The sequence below is a fragment of the Prionailurus viverrinus genome, chromosome D4 (assembly GCF_022837055.1).
Source record: "Prionailurus viverrinus isolate Anna chromosome D4, UM_Priviv_1.0, whole genome shotgun sequence".
Lineage (NCBI taxonomy): Eukaryota > Metazoa > Chordata > Mammalia > Carnivora > Felidae > Prionailurus > Prionailurus viverrinus.
Window position 1 is genome coordinate 23,417,760 of NC_062573.1, and position 19,021 is coordinate 23,436,780.

Below are 19,021 nucleotides of genomic sequence, written 5' to 3' on the forward strand. Positions count from 1 at the left end.
AAGGTGAAGGACACAGAACAAAATGGAGTCGGCTGGCGTAGGCCCGCCCTTTCAAGAACCTCAAGCCTGATTCAGATTCTCTGTCTTCATCTCTCTCTGCCTCTTTCTGCCTCTCCCTCTCTCTCACAATTTCAAAAATAAATAGATTAATTTTTAATTATAAAAAAGAAAATTTATGTCCATACAAATACCTGTACATGAATGTTTGTAGCATTTCCATTCATGATCTCCAAAAGCTGGAAGGTATCACTGTATTCTTTAATCTGTAAATGAAAGAAAATATCTGTGGTGCGTCTATAAAATTAAATACAGCATACCTCATTTTATTTTTTTTTCCTTTGTTGTACATCACAGGTTTTGTTTTGTTTTGTTTTGTTTTTCAAGTTGAAGGCAACCCTGTGTCAAACAAGTCTGCTGGCATCATTTTCCAACAGCATTTGCTCACTTCATGTCTCTATGTCATATTTTGGTAATTCTCAAATATTTCAGACTTTTTCATTCTATTTGTTAGGGTGATCTATGATCAATTATTACAACTCCCTGAAAGCTCAGATGATGGGTAGCATTTTAAAGCAATCTTTTTTAAATTAAGGTTTATACATTGATTTTTAGACATAATGTGACTGCACACTTACTAGACTACAGGATAGTATAAACATAACTTTTATATCCATTGGGAAATCAAAAATTTCATTTGATCCAGTTTATTATGATATTTTGCTTTATTGTGGTGGTGTGGAGTGAACTTGGAGTACCTGCAAGGTATGCCTGTACTGTTCAGTGATAAATAGGAATGAGCCATGAAAAGATATGAGTAAATCATAAATCGTAAATTCATATTGCTAAATTAAGCTAATCTGAAAGGGCTAATACTGTATGTTTACATTAATACGACATTCTGGAAGTGGCGCAAGTATGAAGATAGTAAAAAGCTCAATGTTTGCTGTAGATTTGAGGCGGTAGTTAAATAAGTGAAGCACAGGGTTTTTTGGTTTTTGGTTTTTTTAGGCCAGAGAAACTTTTTTAGTATAACACTACAATGGTAGATATATAACACTATGCATTTGTCAAAACCAGTAGAACTTTATGATGTAAAGAATAGTGTGTGCACACTTTAGGTAAGTAATAAAATTCTTTGATAGGCTGTTGGATCCTAAGGGGGAATGGTGCCTGTGACAAAAGAATCTAACAGTATTTCATATGTATAAAATAACTTCGTGAATGTGAATGTGATGGGGGAAGATGTGCTTATGTAGGTGACTTTGGAAATGAGTGGACACTAATGATAAAGGAAAAATGGGGGGAACCTGGGTGGCTCAGTCAGTCAATCATCCAACTTCGGCTCAGCTCATGATCTCACAGTCTGTGAGTTCTAGCCCCCCATCAGGCTCTGTGCTGACAGCTCAGAGCCTGGAGCCTGCTTCCAATTCTGTGTCTCCCTCTCTCTCTGCCCCTCCCCAACTCGTGCTATCTCTGTCTCTCTAAAATTAAATACATAAACTTAAAAATTAAAAAAAAAACTTTTTTAAGGAACCATACATACATAGCACATTACTCTTGTTGGTAAAATATGGGGAACTGGTTAATAATTTTGAAGTCATTTTATGTAAATATTGAAATAACCAATTAAATAGAAGGATGGCAGGTGATAGGATCCATGTTTTTCATGATTGGAGTGATGGATTAGATAGAAACAAGAGTAGAAGATTAAAATTACCCATGTGTTAATAGAGTTAGATACATCCATGTGAATTCATGAGGATTTAAATACAGAAACAGATGGTTAAATATAGAAATATTTAAAGATGAGTATACATGCAGGTTCATATACACACATATATTACCTTGTGCTGTCAGTTTAAAGAAGCTCAAAGCAACAAAATCTCAGTAGCAACAAACATACCTAGCTCACGCAGTTCCTAATACCACCTCTTTGAAGAAATGGTTGATTCTGGAAACAGAACAGAAATAATAGAATGAGTCTGGAGCATCTTATGGTACCAAATAATTGATCCAGAGAAAAGGGGGGAAAAAAAGGAAAAAAAGAAACCATGACAGGGTCTGCCAAAAGACCCTCAAAAGACGCCTGTTGAAAGAGCTCCCAGTGGTCAAAGCTGGCATAATTTGAAACGAAAGCAAGGAAGGAAGGAAGGGAGAGGGAGGGAGGAAGGAGGGAAGGAAGGACAGACGAAGGAGAGAGGGAAAAGAAGGGAAGGAGGGAGGCAGGCAAAGAAAGTTTGATTATTATAATAACCCAGGTTGTAAATATCCATGACTCAATACTACTATAAATATGTTATTGAATAAATAAATAAGGGAGAATAGGTAGATCTCCAGTGCAAGAGAATTCCAAATAATTTTTGTAGATGCCTTGCCCTCAAGGAGGTGGAGCAGAACTCTTCACTTTTTAAGTATGGGCTGTGCATTGTAACTTCCTTCCAAAGAGTACAGCATGAATGATTGAGATATAGAGTAACTTTGCACTGGAGCAGCTTACCTAACTACCTCAATTGGGTGATCAAGGTCAAGATCAACAGTGATCAGTCATGTTGATAAGTACCCTTGATCTGACATGATGAAACTGCCACTTCACCTCTGCAAAACCAATAATCATTCTAATCATGAGAAAAGCATAAAATAACTATCAACTGGGGCATACAGAACACCTGTTCTGCACTCCTCAAAACTTTAAAGGTCATCAAAAACAGGAAAATCTGAGAAACTTTAACAGTCAAGAGGAACCTAAGGACACATGATGACTCAGTGTAATGTGGATGTGATTGTGCAACAGAAAAAATAACTCTATGTAAAATTAAGGCAATCTGAATAAAGTATGGATTTTAGTTAATAATGACATATATTATCTCACTGAATGTGCCAAACAAATGTAAGATTTAAATAATAAATGAAACCAAGGGTGGGATTTATGTAACCTTTCTGTGCTATCTTCACAATTTATATGTAAATCTAAAATTTCCTAAAATAAATCACATGTTAATAACCATCTATATGTAAGTACACAGACACACACACACAGAACCAATATAGAATATAGATTTGAATAGTTTAGAGCATAACATAAATGACATTATTCAGCACATGTGCTCATTCTTCATTTTTTGACAAATAATTTTGGCAAAAAAGAATTATTTTGATTCCACATGGATATGTGCAGCTCTCTTTCATTCATTTTAAAGGAATGTGATTGTAATGATCACATTTTAGTTTATTTTTCCATTCTTCTTTTCATGCATGCTGGGATTGATTTTAATGTTTTGGCTATAGCTAATGGTGGTACTGTGAACAGTATGCTTACTTATTGAATGTAGGATATTGTGTCTAAAGTGCATAACTACAAATGGCATTACTGGGTAATGGAGAATTCACATCTGCAACCAAAATAGGAATGACTCAATTGCATTTTTAAATTTTTTTCAAGTTTACTTATTTATTTTGAGAGAGACAGAGTCAGCGTAAGAAAGGGAGGGGCAGAGAGAGAGGGAGACAGAATCCCAAGCAGGCTCTTCACCTTCAGTGAACAGCCCAATGTGGGGCTTGAACTCACGAAATCATGAGATCATGACCTGAGCTGAAACCGAGAGTCAGACGCTTAACCGACTGAGCCACCCAGGTGCCCCATCAACTGCATTTTCTATGTACACTCCCACTGGACGTGTATGAGTGTTCTTATATCTTTAAATAAGAACAAATATTTAAGTTTAGAATAAATAATTGTCATCTTTGGGGCGCCTGGGTGGCGCAGTTGGTTAAGTGTCCGACTTCAGCCAGGTCACGATCTCGTGGTCCGTGAGTTCGAGCCCTGCGTCAGGCTCTGGGCTGATGGCTCAGAGCCTGGAGCCTGTTTCCGATTCTGTGTCTCCCTCTCTCTGCCCCTCCCCCGTTCATGCTCTGTCTCTCTCTGTCCCAAAAATAAATAAACATTGAAAAAAAATTTTTAAAAATAAAAAGAATAATAATAATTGTCATCTTTTTAAAATGTCATTTTAATGCATGTGACATGATATCTCACTTTGATTTTAAATCATGGTCCTTTATTATTAGTGAGATGGATTTCTTGTCCATATGTATTATGTATTTCTTTTTTGTCATATTTATATTAACAGCTATACATTCTGTATTATAATATCTGTCAGTCATATATATGTATACATATATGTATACATGATGTATATGTATATATATATATATGACTGACAGATATTATAATATTATGTATATATATATATATATACAGTAAATATGCACCTTTTGCTTATTTTGTTTTTCATGTTGTTTATGCTGTCTCTGTGGTTTTGCTTTTGTATTAAGAAAATTTTTGCTAGAATGATATCCTGAAGTTTGAGGAATTCAACCCACCTGGTATGAGTTAGCAAATAATCCTTCTATCCTTTTATCCTTTTATCTGGTATGAGTTAGCAAATAATCCTTCTCCCAATTAATATAAGCCATTGTTTGAGTACCTTTACATTTTTGTATGTACCATTGTATCTCTTCCTCACTGGCTTGCAATTCAAGTATGTCATAAATGAATCTGTTATATGTGGTTCTCTGGATTTTCTACGATGTTTTGTTGTGAACATACTTGTTTATTTCTGAAGCCATTAGAGATATTATACTTGGAATACTGGCTCTGTCACTGGACATTTTATATAATCATGGAAACTTTCATTATTTGTCAAATGATCAAAATAGTAATGTTTATATTATGTTTATATAATATTTATATTCTACTTGTTAACAACTTAAATTAATATATAGAAAAATCTAACGATGCCTATACAACAATAGCTATTCAGTAAGTGATGTTTCCTCTTAATTTATTGGTCTGTGTACTCATGTTATATTTGGCTGTCTTTTATTTCCTTCTCTTTGATGTACCTATTTGGATCTGTAGATCATGGATGTGCAAAGATCATGAATAACCAAAACTTGTATAACACAAAGATGAACAAATATCTGTACTTAATTATTTGGATTCAGGAATTTATATTTTCTCATACTTCTCAGATAATTATTTTTTTTACAAGAGAAACAATCTACACTTTACATTTCAGTAAGTTTAAATCCCTGAGGGGTACAGCGATTTTATGGCTAATAGCTTTAGCAGGAAGGTTGCTTCAGAATTTGTCATAAACCGTGTCCCTGTTTCCATGAGCACGAGTTATCTTTCCCCAGATTACTCTGCTTTTGTTCAGTTTGCCATCAGGAGTCACTGTGTTGTTCTTTGCTTTGTACACATAAGCACATCTCTTGCCTGTTTAGAATTCAGTTTCATCTAAAGCATAAGCACCTTAAATTTTAAGAAGAGCTGTGTGTTCCCTCTGGTTCCAGACACCCCACTTATACCCAGCAAAAAAGGCCTTGGACCACATCTTCCAGACATTGTTGTCATTTTAGGAGTCCTGTTCCCAGTAGGTCTCCAGAGGCTCCAAGATGGTGGAAAGGAAAGGCTTCAGTTAATTCTAATGTGCAGGAGTCCGAAAACAGTTGCTATAGGAACTAGAAGAGATAGGAAGACTAAACAAGAAGACTCTTAGCTGACAACTGACCCACAGATATAAAGGTTAAATTAATAAACATGCTAAATGTTGTTCAAAAAGGCAGCATGGCACTGGGGCATGGATAAAGGGAAAACATATAATAACTTGGAACTTTTAATTTTTTCTTTGTAATGTTCTTTTTTTCTTATATAACATGAAACCGTATTTTAATAGGAAATTAGCTGTAGTAATTTTATATTTCTCATAAGTTAAATATTTTAATGGTATATATGACCTTCTTTAACCCTACATTTAATCCTAAAGTCTCGGGGTTTTTTCCTTTAAAACCTGTATTATCTGATATTTGTATACTAACGCCAGCTTAAACAATTCCAATGATGCTGATAGTACTAGAGAAGAACAATGCCCCCCTCCCCACCCCATCACCCCACACATACCATGTGCCATTAGCAGTTTTCCGATGTATCAGAAATGTTCCTATATTCTTTATGTCTGCATTTGTAGAGAATTACTGTTTTTTGATAATTACTCATTATAACTTCAGAAGCCAAGATGCCCCTGACAACTAGGAAATAGTTTTTGTCAGTTCAGCTACCCATTTACACAGGCAGCTATTAATTTTCCCTGGTGCCTTGCACTCTAGTGCAGCAGTACCCTTGTTTTATGTTTGAAATTGTTACATAATAATGTTGAAATGGCTGAAGGGAATCATTTGTAGCAGTTTTATTCCCTCACATGGGAGAAAATAGCAAAATAAATCAACAAAGCAAATGTGTACTAAAGCAAGTGCAAACAGCACTGATGAATGATGAAAATAATGACATTGGATTTAAAGCTACTTATCTTTATAATGACTTTTCTTATAGGAATTCTAACACCTGCCCCATTAAGTTTGAATAAAACAAAGTCATCTTTGAACAAACTTTTTTACATTAGCATTTGTACCTATGATTTAGTAAAAATCCTAGGTTATGGTGTGTATTTTTACATGTTAAATTTTATATAAGTTTTATATAAATATAAATACAAATAATATAAATATAAATACAAATAATATATTTATTATATATATAACATCCTCAAATATCTTCATGGCTCTCTTCCTCACTTATATATCACCTTAAGACTGACTCATTCACTATCAAAGGATTCACTACCTAAAGCTTCATGGACATTCCCATCCTTGCTTCAGTTAATATACCATTTGTTCAACATTTCTTATTTTACTAACAAGGACATCGTTTTGTTATACATTGACTGTATGTTCTATAATATGTAAGAGGGAATGAATTTGGGGAAGTTAACATGATATTTTCACCTCTCAGTCCTGTTCTGTGAAAAATAGTATTAATATATTTTACAATGCTTAGTAATTCCCCATATTTGAACTAATTTTTGTACCTTTTCATTTGTTTTTTTAAAATTTTTAAATGTTTATTATTTTTGAGAGAGAGTCAGGGAGAACGCAAGGGAAGGGAAGAGAGAGAGGGTGACACAGAATCTGAAGAAGGCTCCAGGCTGTAAGCTGTCTGCACAGAAGCTAGACACAGGGCTCGAACTCATGAACTGTGAGATCATGACTTGAGCTGAAGTCGTACACTTAACCAACTGAGCCACCCAGGCACCTCTTGTACCTTCTCATTTAACTGTTCATGTTCTTCTCCAGGACATTAGTCCAGGGTAATTGGGGATAGTGAGAGGAGGCAGTGAAAATCATACTGTATTCCAACTAAGTTTAATTTAGTACAGATTCCCTAAGTATCTGCCATGCAACCAATATAGCTGCTAACTAGCAACCTGTCCATATATGCTATAGAAATAATTGTTTTAGAAATTTCTGATGTTAAGAAAGTAAGTCTCCACATAGGATGCTCTATCTTCCTCACAGATATAGAAGCTAGTTGTGATACATTTGGTATTTCCTATATTTATGCATACGTTGAATAAAATTTATGTCCCTAGAACTCAGATTTCTCTTTAAAATAGTCTTTGTCAACAAAATGATGTTTTACTTCATTATTTCATTTGTCAATCCATGACATCAATCCATTCTTTTTCTTAGCAATTCTTTCAATAAACCCATATCAAGTGTAAATTGTGTGCATAAAACTTTAACGTATATGTTACAGAAAAATATTAGTATTTCTGTTTAATATTTATATGACTAAAGGAATGAAAATTATACAACTAATGACAATATGAAAGTAAAATTTTTAAAAAGTGCCTTCATTCTTTATGTAAGAACATTGATGTTTTGGAGGTAATTATTATATAAAATAAGGAGGTTTATGAAACATAGTTGAAATATATAGAAATAATATATAAATGCATATTATAAACCCATGAAAATAAGTATAAATATTAAATTATGTATCCATAAATATTTATGCATGAGAACTGCTTATGTGCACTGAATAATTATGTCCTGACTCAAGAGTCTCATGACTGAGGCCATCTTCAAAGAAACTGTGGTCCAGCAACTTACTAGCTTGTAAGTAGGATAAAATCTAAAACCCTTCAGAGTTCTTGATAGATTATTTGACTTTATTCTTTGTGAATGACCAAACAAGTGTAAGCTCAGATTAGAGGTTTACTAACTACACCTATAAGTGCCACGTATTAGGTTCTAGCAAACTTTCCATATTCATATGTCCTTTTCATTGTATAGCATGATTATGGTAACTGTTTGCATGTTTTAATGTCTAATACACTTTATAAGTCTATTCCATTTATTGGCACATTTAAACTGCAGAGTAGCTAACTCTATGGATTGAGCATTATTCCTTGCTAAAGGGGTTGGGTTAAAGAGGTGATAGTTATTAAGGTTATTAAGGCAGGAACTTGTGATGAGCCCTGGGCATTGTATGTAAGTGATGAATCGCTAAACTCTCCTGAAACCAATATTACACTATATATTAACTAACTGGAATTTAATTAAAATTTGAAACTACCAAAACAAATAAATACAATAAAAAGAATTATTCCTGTTTTACAGGTGGAAAACAAACAAACAAACAAACAAACAAACAAACAAACAAAAACCTGAGAAATCAAATGAGTGCTCCAGGGTCACGTAGCTAGTCATGTCAGATCAAGGATTTGAATCCAGGTATTTGAATAGTACTTCATCTGCAAAATCGACAATGACCTACTTCTTTGGTATTTTTTTCTCAGAGTGGTTTCCTTTAATAGGTCCATCTTTCAGAACTTGCCCTTGTCTCTAGGCCATAGTCATGAATTGAATTGGGAAATTTGAATACCCAGAAAAGTAATCAACTAGGATATAATATTAGGTAATTCATATCTAACTTGTAAAATCTTGAAGAGAGAGACAAAGTTTTATTCCTTAAATTAGTAACCACAGTAATAGCAACAACCTGACATATATTTGCTTTTTTAATTAAGGACTAAGTATGAAAGGAAGGATAATAAAGAAAGAATGGAAGGAAAGAAAGTAGAGACAGGGAACAAGGAAAGTCAGTATTACTCACAGGTAACAGTTGTGAGAAAGGTGCAGAATAAAGCCCAAGTGTAAAATAATACTATTCTTTTTGGAAGTGTTCATAGCTTTTCAAAAGAATTGGAAATAGTTGTTTATCTGCTTTGCTGTAGAAGTTTATACATTTAATACTTAGGAATGCAAGTAAAAATAATAGAAACCCAACTGCTGAATAATGCATATTTATGAAGGATAGCAACTTTCCTCTTTCAAAATGATTTTTATAGAACTGATACACAACCATTAATATTATCAAACACAGTGCAGTGAAGAATAAAAGAGGTAACAAATTAAAGGACTGCCCATAACAATTTTGCCAGTCTTCCATTGTCATACCTGGCAGACCTTCGTGCTTCAATGATATATTTGGGAAAAGGGATTGTCAGTCAAAATAGATATAGTATATAATTGTACTATAACTGAACAGAACTTTAATATTAGACATTCTTTTTCTGAGTAGTGGCATATAATGTTAAAACTTCATTTTAGAAGTCAGTAAATTTAGGGAGCTTATCAATAATTTACCACTTAGAAACCATGAATTTCCAAACTATGCTGAGTTAAGAGAGAATGGTGATAGTGAATATTTAGGTCATCTAGAACAAGATCTCAGGATAGAAAGACTGTACTAAGTCTCCTGAATGTACCCACCTCACATCCACACTTTCTAACTTATTTTTTTCCTAAATCAAACAGATGCTAGAAGTTCTAGGAGAATTTTCTCCTTTTGTTTAGCAACTATTTCTTACCAATATAGCATTGGGATAAAAACCAATTATTGTCATAGTAATGTGTAGTAATAGTAATAGTAATAGTAATGTCATAGTAATGTGTAAATTTTTTGTTAACATGTAATTACATGTAAACTCTGTAGTGTGAAGAAATGCAGATTCTCTTGCGATTATGAAATTTTAGAACATAGTTGATCAATATGTGAGGGCCTCCAACTTCAGCTGTTGACAGAGGTATAGTGAAGAGTATGTGATTCACAATATCACAGTGAATTGTGGAAACTCAAATTGGAGGCAGACCTGAGCTGAAAAGAGTATTTGAGGCCAAAGGATACTAATAGAAATGTAGGTTGAAAAATGGTGTTGAAGACTAAGTGACCTCTGAATCCTGTCAAATCTTCTGAGGAGTTGACAGGAAGAGATTCTGAGAAAATAAGGGCCTATGTTTCACTAACAGAACGGGGATTTTATTTTTAAAAATATTAGCAAACCAGCCTAATACGGAACACATTATAAATCTTGGACATCCTACTTAAGAATGGTCTCTATTAGATATTGTAACTTAATGTTGTTTATTTGGAAATATTTTTGTAAATACATTTTATAAATTTTATTAGTGGACGAAATTTGTTCTCTATGACAATTACTCTGTGATAAAACAAATACCATAAAATATAAGCTACACAAACATATGACTCATTTAAAAAAATAAACTATTTGAGGATTGAAATGAAAGGATTCTAAAATTAGAAATTTCTATAAAAAGCTGCAGAGAGAATGCCATTTACCAAAGCATTGCATATGCAAATAACGAAGCATAAGTTTGGAAGTGTAAAATCAGTAAAATAAAGGCGCAATATGTAAAACTGGGTTTTAGTGATGATAGGTTAAAAATATTGAAATAGTTTTTGCAAGGGGCATCTGGGTGGTTCAATCAGTTAAGTGTCTGACTTTGGCTCGGGTCATGATCTCACAGTTCAGGAGTTCAAGCCCCATATGGGGCTCTCTGCTGTCAGCACAGAACCCACTTCAGATCTTCTGTCCCCGCCCCCCCCTTGCCCCTCCCCAGCTTGTGCTCTTGCCCTCTCAAAAATAAATTAAAAAAGAAAAGAAAAGGAAGGAGGAAGTTGCCTTTAAGTAATGTTTGGGGTGCCTGAGTGGCTAAGTCAGTTAAGCAGCCAACTCTTTATTTTGACTCAGGTCATGATCTCATGGTTTTAAGTTGGAGACCCACATTAATCTCTGTGCTAACAGTGTGGAGCCTACTTGGGATTTTCTCTCTCTCCCTCCCTCCCTCCCTCCCTCCCTCCCTCCTTCTCCATCCCTCCCTCCCCCCATTCCTTCCCACTTCTGCTCTCTCTCTGTCTCTCAAAATAAATAAATAAACTTTAAAAAAAGAAATAATTGGGGCGCCTGGGTGGCTCAGTCGGTTGAGCGATCGGCTTTGGCTCAGGTCATGATCTCATGGTCTGTGAGTTCGAGCCCCGCGTTGGGCTCTTTGCTGACAGCTCGGGGCCTGGAGCCTGTTTCAGCTCCTGTGTCTCCCTCTCCCTCTGACCCTCCCTTGTTCATGCTCTGTTTCTCTCTGTCTCAAAAATAAATAAACGTTTAAAAAAAAGAATTTTTGCGAAATACCTACTTTTATTCCTAGTTACTGAGAAATGCAAACTTTCCCAAAGCATTTTAATGCATGTTGTGCATATATGTCTGTTTGTATATATAATATATGCAATTAACTTCTAAAAATATATCCTATTCCATTTTCTACTACTAGAATGTAGAAAGATGAAAATAGAGTTCACTTTCTCCAAAGATAAGGGGAAGAAAAGACAGATAATTGGCTAATGAAACACAATTTTCTTAAACCGTTCAGAAAGCTGAAGTTGGAAGGTAACAGGTAGTGAAATCTAAGAAAGGATAGCACCTTCTCTAATGGGTTAATTCGACTGTCTTACTTGTTGCAGAACATGGGAAGGAATTGGGACCACAATACAAGCAGAAGAAAAGAAATCAGCTAAAATTTCAACAAATTGCTAATGACAGTTTGGGCTGGAGTGATAGTATATACAGCCCCTAGACAAGAGAGTAGAGGGTTTGTTTATTTGTAGACTACCATGGCTTTCCACCAGGTGCTTTTACAAAAGCTTGTGGGAGTTGCAAGAGACCAGAGAGCCACTCTTCCTGGTATAGGTACTGGGAGGACAGGAGGTACTCTGCAAAAAAGACACAAACCCTACAGTCTTTCTCAGAGGCTTTTCTCAAAGCCTCAACCCTCTGTGGGAGGCACAGAATTTATTTTTCCTTGAAACAAAGAAAGGCACATTGTTGCTAAAAGAAGATAAAGAAAGTTTAGTTTCCTATGCTAATATTATTACAGATCTCCTATCACTGGGGGAAGGTGGAAAACTTTCTCCATTCCATGACTCACCACAGATAAAAGGCAGAACTTCACTGCCATGAGAAGGAGGGATAGGAATGCTGAAAAATCCCCACCTCTGAGATGCAATTATGCAGACCTCACTTATCTATAAGAACATACCCCACTGTTAGCCTAGCAAGCAACAAGTAACAAGAAGAAATATTTACCACTAGGGGATAAGAGCATGAGGTACAGACTTAAAGAAGCAGCTGAAACCTGAGGGGAGAACACTAATTCCAAGGAAAATCCACCTTTGGAATATTGAAAGTAACCATAGCAATTAAAACCTCTGTGCTAACTGCCTGAAAAGAGATTACCTTTTCCCAGGCATAAGACTCACCTCACTATTTATTGTTATTAGACACCTGGGTAGCTCAGTTCCAACTCTTGATTTCAGCTCAGGTCATGATCTCATTATTGATAAGGTTTAGCCCTGCATCCAGATCCACACTGAGCATGGAGCCTGCTTGGGATTCTCTTTCCTCCTCTCTCTCTGCTCATACCTTGCTTGCACTCACTCTTTCTCTCTCAAAATAAGTAAACATTTAAAAACATATGTATCTATTGTTTAATACAAGATGTCTGGCATTAGTTAAAATCTCTGAGGTATTATAAAAGTTATATATGTATATATGTACATGTATATAGCTTTTATATATGTATACATACATATATGTATATATTACACTTATATGTAATATATAATATATATGATACATATATACATATAAATATACACGTATATATGTGTGTGTGTGTGTGTATGTGTGTATATATATATATATATATATATATATATATATATATCAAGTGATCTAGAGAGCCAGGTTGAAATGACACAGGCATTGGACAGGGACTTTAAATAACTATAATTAAAATGTTGAATAATCTAGGGGAAATAGCTAATAAATGCATGAACATATAGGGAATTTTAGAAAAGAGCTGGAAACTAGAAGAAAGGGTTTAAATGAAAGCTACCCCCAAAAAGCAGTAATAGTGTTGATATCCTTTGATAGACTCATTCTGTAGACTTAACAGAGCTGAAGAAAAAACTTAGAGAAATTGAAGATAGGTCAATATGGATTACCAATCTGAAACATAAAGAGAAGAAAAGGGTGAGAGGCAGGAAGGACAGATGATGAAGTGGTCATATAGTTTAACATACATGAAATTGGGAATCCAGAAAGAGAAGAGAAAACAAGAAATGTTTAAATTGATAATTGCCAAGAAATTTTAAAATCTAATAAAAGAATCCAGCAATGAATCCAAAAAGTGAAGAAAAGTCAAAGTAAGATCAATATCAAAGGCAGACACACATACATACACACACACACACACACACACACACACGCACTTGTACACACCCATAAACACAAACATACCAAGACAAATAATATTCAGATAGCTCAAAATCAAGATAAAAGGAAAGATAGATAAAATGCAAAAAAAAAAATCAAAATGATAATGATAGATTTTTCATCAGAAGACTTACAGACCTGATGGCAATGGAGTGATTTTCAAATACTGAGGAAAGTTACGCAAAATTGTAATCTTGTATTGAATTTAAATATCTTTAACAATAGGAAACTATAAAGACTTTCAGACAAAAATTGAAAGATGAATTGCCTGCCAACATGCACTACAAGAAATGGTAAAGAATGTTTATACACAAACTTTTATCAGAGGTCAACTTGGATCTACACAAAGAAATGTATAGTTCTGGAAATGGTAAAAAGGAAAGTAAATATAAAGGCATTTATCTTTATTTTTAATTCATAAAGATAATTGACTGCCTAAAACAAGAATAGTAGCAATAATTGTGGATTTTATATGATGTAAATTTAAATATATGATAACAAAGAACTCAAAGGATGGGAAAATAAATTGGAACCACACTGCTCTAAAGTTCATATAATGTAGACAAAATGTATGGTATTTAAGGATCCCCTGTGATAAATTGAAGATATATATTATAAAACTGAGAGTAATGAATAATAGAGTTATTGAATCATTATGTTGTATACCTGAAACGAATGTAACATTATATGTCAACTGCACTAAAAGAAAAAGATAAAAAACATACATTTAATGCAATTCAGACAGAAAAAAGATAAAGAACAGATAGAAAAAAATGAAAAGCAACTAGGAAGATGATATATTTATATCCAAACATATCAATAACTGTATTAATTGTAAATGATATGAACACCTTAATAAAAAGACAGTGATTGGAAGGTTGGTAATAAAAGCAAGATCCAGCAAGATTCATATCAAGGACTATTATAAGAGACGAGGGGGGATATTGCATAAAGATAAAAGACTGTATTTAGCAGGGAAACACAATATGCTTAAATGTTTAATTGACCTAAGAATAGAACTTCATTTTAATGAAGTAAAACCTGATGGAACCAAAAAAAGAACTAAACAAATTGACAGAGTTTAAGACATCAACCTTCATCTTTCAGTAACTGATACAGCAAATAGAAAATCTCTCAAGTTATAGAGCTCTGAACACTATCAACTAACTCAACCTAATTTACAATTTTAAGAACACTCCACCCAATATAGCAAATATATGTTCTTTAAAGAGTTTCTTTCTCTATAGTTAGTATCTTACATTAACATGGTATATTTGTCATACCTAAGAAACCAAATATGATACCTCATTATTAACTAAACCACATGTTTGATTCAGATTTCACTAGATTTTCCATTCTTTCGAACTTTCTATTTCAGGATCCCATACAAGATATTACATTGCATTTAGTTGTCATGTCTCCTTAGTCTCTCTAGTCTGTAACAATTTTCCCATCTTTTCTTGTTTTTCACTATCTTAGCAGCTTTGAGGAATACTTTTCAGATATTCCATAGAATATGTCTTACTTGGGTTTTTCTCTTATATTCCTCTTAATTATATTGAGATTATGGATTTTTTAGGGGACAAAGATGAAGTACCCTTTTATCACATCAGGCTGGGGATACATGATATCAATATGACTTATTACTAATGATGTTAATCTGATTCATCTTGCCAGTTTTTGCTGCAGTAAAGTTACATCTTTACCGTACTCTATTCTTTGGAAGCAAGTCATTAAGTGTTGCCTGCACTCAAGGGAGAGGGGAGATAATTAAGATTCACCTCCTGAAGTGGAATGTATTTATATGAATCAACTTGGATTATTTTTTAAGTAAAATAGGCCTCTCTCTTCTCCTTTATGTATTTAATCATTTGTTTACATCAGTATGGACTCATGGATATCTTTTTTTTTTTAGTTTTGGATTATACTCCAATACTGTGTATGGATTGTACATTAATATTAATAATAATTATTAGTAAAATATTAGCAGTCACCACTTACTGAACGATCATTAATTTTGACTGAAGGGCATATCAAGTTTGCATCAAACCATGTCATTTGTCATTGCTTTCTAGTTAATTAAATAACTTGTTAGAGTGACTATTTTTAAACAGGAAGTCCTCATATGAACAATTTAATTTATCATCAGTCATTCTCCCACCCTTCTATTTCTGAAACCTTTCATCTGTTCTCATTTTTATTAGCCAGATGAATCTTTGGAGATGGGAATATTACCAAATATTAGTGTGAATCTTGTTATTACTACAAATCATGGCAGGTATTTTTTTTTTTGGTCACAAATAAAAAAGGGAACCAGTTTTCACTTATATGCTATATTTTTGTTTTCATTTTCACTGGGTTGTGAAAACATTATAAGATAAATGAGACATGAAGATTATAACTTACTGATACAACTTGTTTCAGTTTCTGGGCAAAATAACGTATGCTTTTATTATGAAATAGCTGGTGTATATGCAGTCATTCTCTTATCTACAGCAGAGATTACTCATTAAATGTGTTTCAGCAAATATACTTATTTTAAACTCTTTTAATATTTATATGTTCCATATATTTGATGCTAGATTGCATTATGCCTGAGGGACATGATTGTTAGTATTACCAGCAAGTAGAAAATGTCCCTTCCTGAATCCTGGAGAGGTGTAGTGGAAAGTGTTCCTTACAACATCATAGTACAACATTCATCTGTCCTATTCTAGAGTCTATGGAAGAGAAAAATAAAAAAAAGTAACAACAAAACCCTGATGAAATAACTCTAACACTAAAGGAATTATCTTAACTTCAAGTCTAAAGTGATTCAAATCATCTACAAATACTGATAAAGATGCAATACCCCTACTTTTAAAATTTTATTTTTAAGAAAACCATATATTTATGGTATACAACCTTAATTTGTTTTGATATACATATACAACCTTGATTTAATATGTATATTCATGTTGAAATGATTATTTCAGTCATGGTAATTAACATATAATCTCACATACTTACCATTACTTTTTGTGTGAAGAGAGCACCTGAAATCTCTCTTGGTAAATTTCCAGTATTTAATACAGTGTTATTAACTACAATCATATCTGTACATTAAATCTCTAGTTTTATTCATCCAATATAACTGCAACTTTGCAGTCTTTGATCAACATTTTCCCATTTCTCCTACCTCCTCACTCCTGGTAACCATGTTTCTACTCACTGTTTCTATGTCTTCAGCTTTTTAAGATTTCATGTGTAAGTGAGATCATTTTTTTTTTCTTTCTGCCTATTTCACTTAGGACAATGTCCTCCAAGTCAGTCCATGTTGTTGCAAACGGCAAGATCGTTTTTAAAATCTGATTTTATATCTAGATATCTATGTCTGTCTATCTACCCAGCTCTATCACTATTTCTTTATCAATTCTTCCATTGTACGTACATTTAGGTTGTTTTCATATCTTGGCTGTTGTGAATAATGCTGCAATGAACACGGAGTGCCAGTATCTCTTTGAGATAGAGTTCACTTCCTTTGGGTGTGCATCCAGAAAGGGGATTGCTGGATCATATGGTAGTTCCATTTTTCGAGTTTTGAAGATTCTCCATGATGTCTTCTGTAATGGCTGTACCAATTTATATTTACACTAAAGGTGTACAAGAATTACTTTTCTCCAAATCCTTGCCAATATTTATCTTTTATTATTTTTTTAAATAGTAGCTTACCTAGTAGGTGTAAGATAATGTTTCATTGTCTTTGTTTGACTTGCATTTCCCTGATGATTAATGATGTTGGAGCACCCTTTTGTATACCTATTGACCGTTTTTATATCTTTGGAAAATGGCTATTTTAGGTCTTTTGCCTGTTTTTTTTTCTTTGCCTGTTTTTAATTGTTCTTTTTTTATTATTTGTGAGTTCTTTATCTCTTTTATATATCAATCTCTTACAGATGTAATGTTTGCAAATATTTTCTCACATTCTGTAAGTTGTCTTTTCATTGTGTTGATTGTTGTCTTTCATTATCTTGGCTGTTTTGCAGAATTTTTTTTAGTTTGACATAGTCTCGGTTGTTTACTTTTTCTTTTGCTGCCTGCACTTTTGATGTTAAATCCAAAAAATCTTTGCCATGACCAGTGTCAAAGAGACTTTTCCTCTATGTTTTCTCATAGAATTTTATGGTTTCAGGTCTTATGTCTAAGCCTCTAATCTATTTTGAGTTTATTTTTCTGTATGGTCAAAGATAAGGGTCCAATTTCATTCTTTTGCATGTGGGTGTTCAGCCTTCCCATCACTATTTAAAAGAGATGATCTTGTCTCCATTGTGATTCTTAGCATCTTTATCAAAAATTAGTTGATTGTGTATGCTTGGACTTGTTTCTGGATTTTTTTTTTTTTTTTGGTCTGTGTGTCTGTTCTTATGCCAGTACCATCTTCTTATGATTATTATAACTTGGTAATATATTTTGAAATCAAGTAATATATTTCCAACTCTAAAGTTCTTTCTCAGGATTGTTTTGGCCATTTTTGGAGTACTTTGAATTTTATTGTGAGTGAATAAAATAGCAACCTTATCATAAAATTGAAAACAGATGCAAATATTTGGAATTTCATTCACAGATGAGAACTATCAGAACTACTGCCAAGTAATTTGTCACTACTCCTTCATGATCATTTTATTTGTACTAGAGATCAGGTATATAAAAATATGGTATTGTCTTACCCTAGAAAAATACATTTCAGATATGTATACATTAATATGAATTACAAATTTATTCTTAAATTTGTTTTTCATTAAATTCCATGGGATAAAATTCTAATGTGTAAAATTATTTAGGGACTTAATATTTCTTGTATTTCTACCCAGGATAGAACTTTTGCTACAGATCATTATTAACTTCTTATTGCCTCATAAACCCACATACTTTCCCTGATCAATTTTACTACATTGTGATCGAGACTACCACAGTGATCTGCACTAAATTACCTGTATCCGAAGTCTGTCTGATCCAGATGCAGAAATTTAGTCTGGCATATGGATAATTTTTCAAGCATATAGGACCTCATTGTATGTATTTGATGCACCAACTTTGTCTCACTTTTCCACGATGATTTTATTTTTGTTGGTTTTTTGTATTAAATTTTATGCCTGGAATATGTTGAATATAATATAACAGCACCTTAATTTTTCTCTTTTTTGCATATAGATGAATTACAAATCCTAAAGTAAAATTAACATCACCTGAAATTTTAGAAATTTTAGAAATTTTAGAAAGCTCTATAGTGACTATAATTTTTGGTTGTATCCATTTCAGTAATAGATCTGTTGTTAACACTTTATGACATTGGAGCAAATGGAAGAGCCTGAAGCAGACTAGTTAGAGGAAGATAGTGAAATTCACTTCTAAATATAAATTGTTTATTAGCATCCGATTAAATAGAATTGTTACATATCAGTGAAAAGGTACTAAACAGACATATATGTGTTTACCTGTGTATCATCATAGTC

At 33.4% G+C, this 19,021-nt stretch overlaps 1 pseudogene; it reads right to left on the reverse strand.

Annotated features, from left to right (window-relative positions):
- The window catches only part of LOC125150518 (60S acidic ribosomal protein P1-like), a 37,463-nt pseudogene that overhangs the window by 8,638 nt on the left and 9,804 nt on the right, over nucleotides 1–19,021 (reverse strand).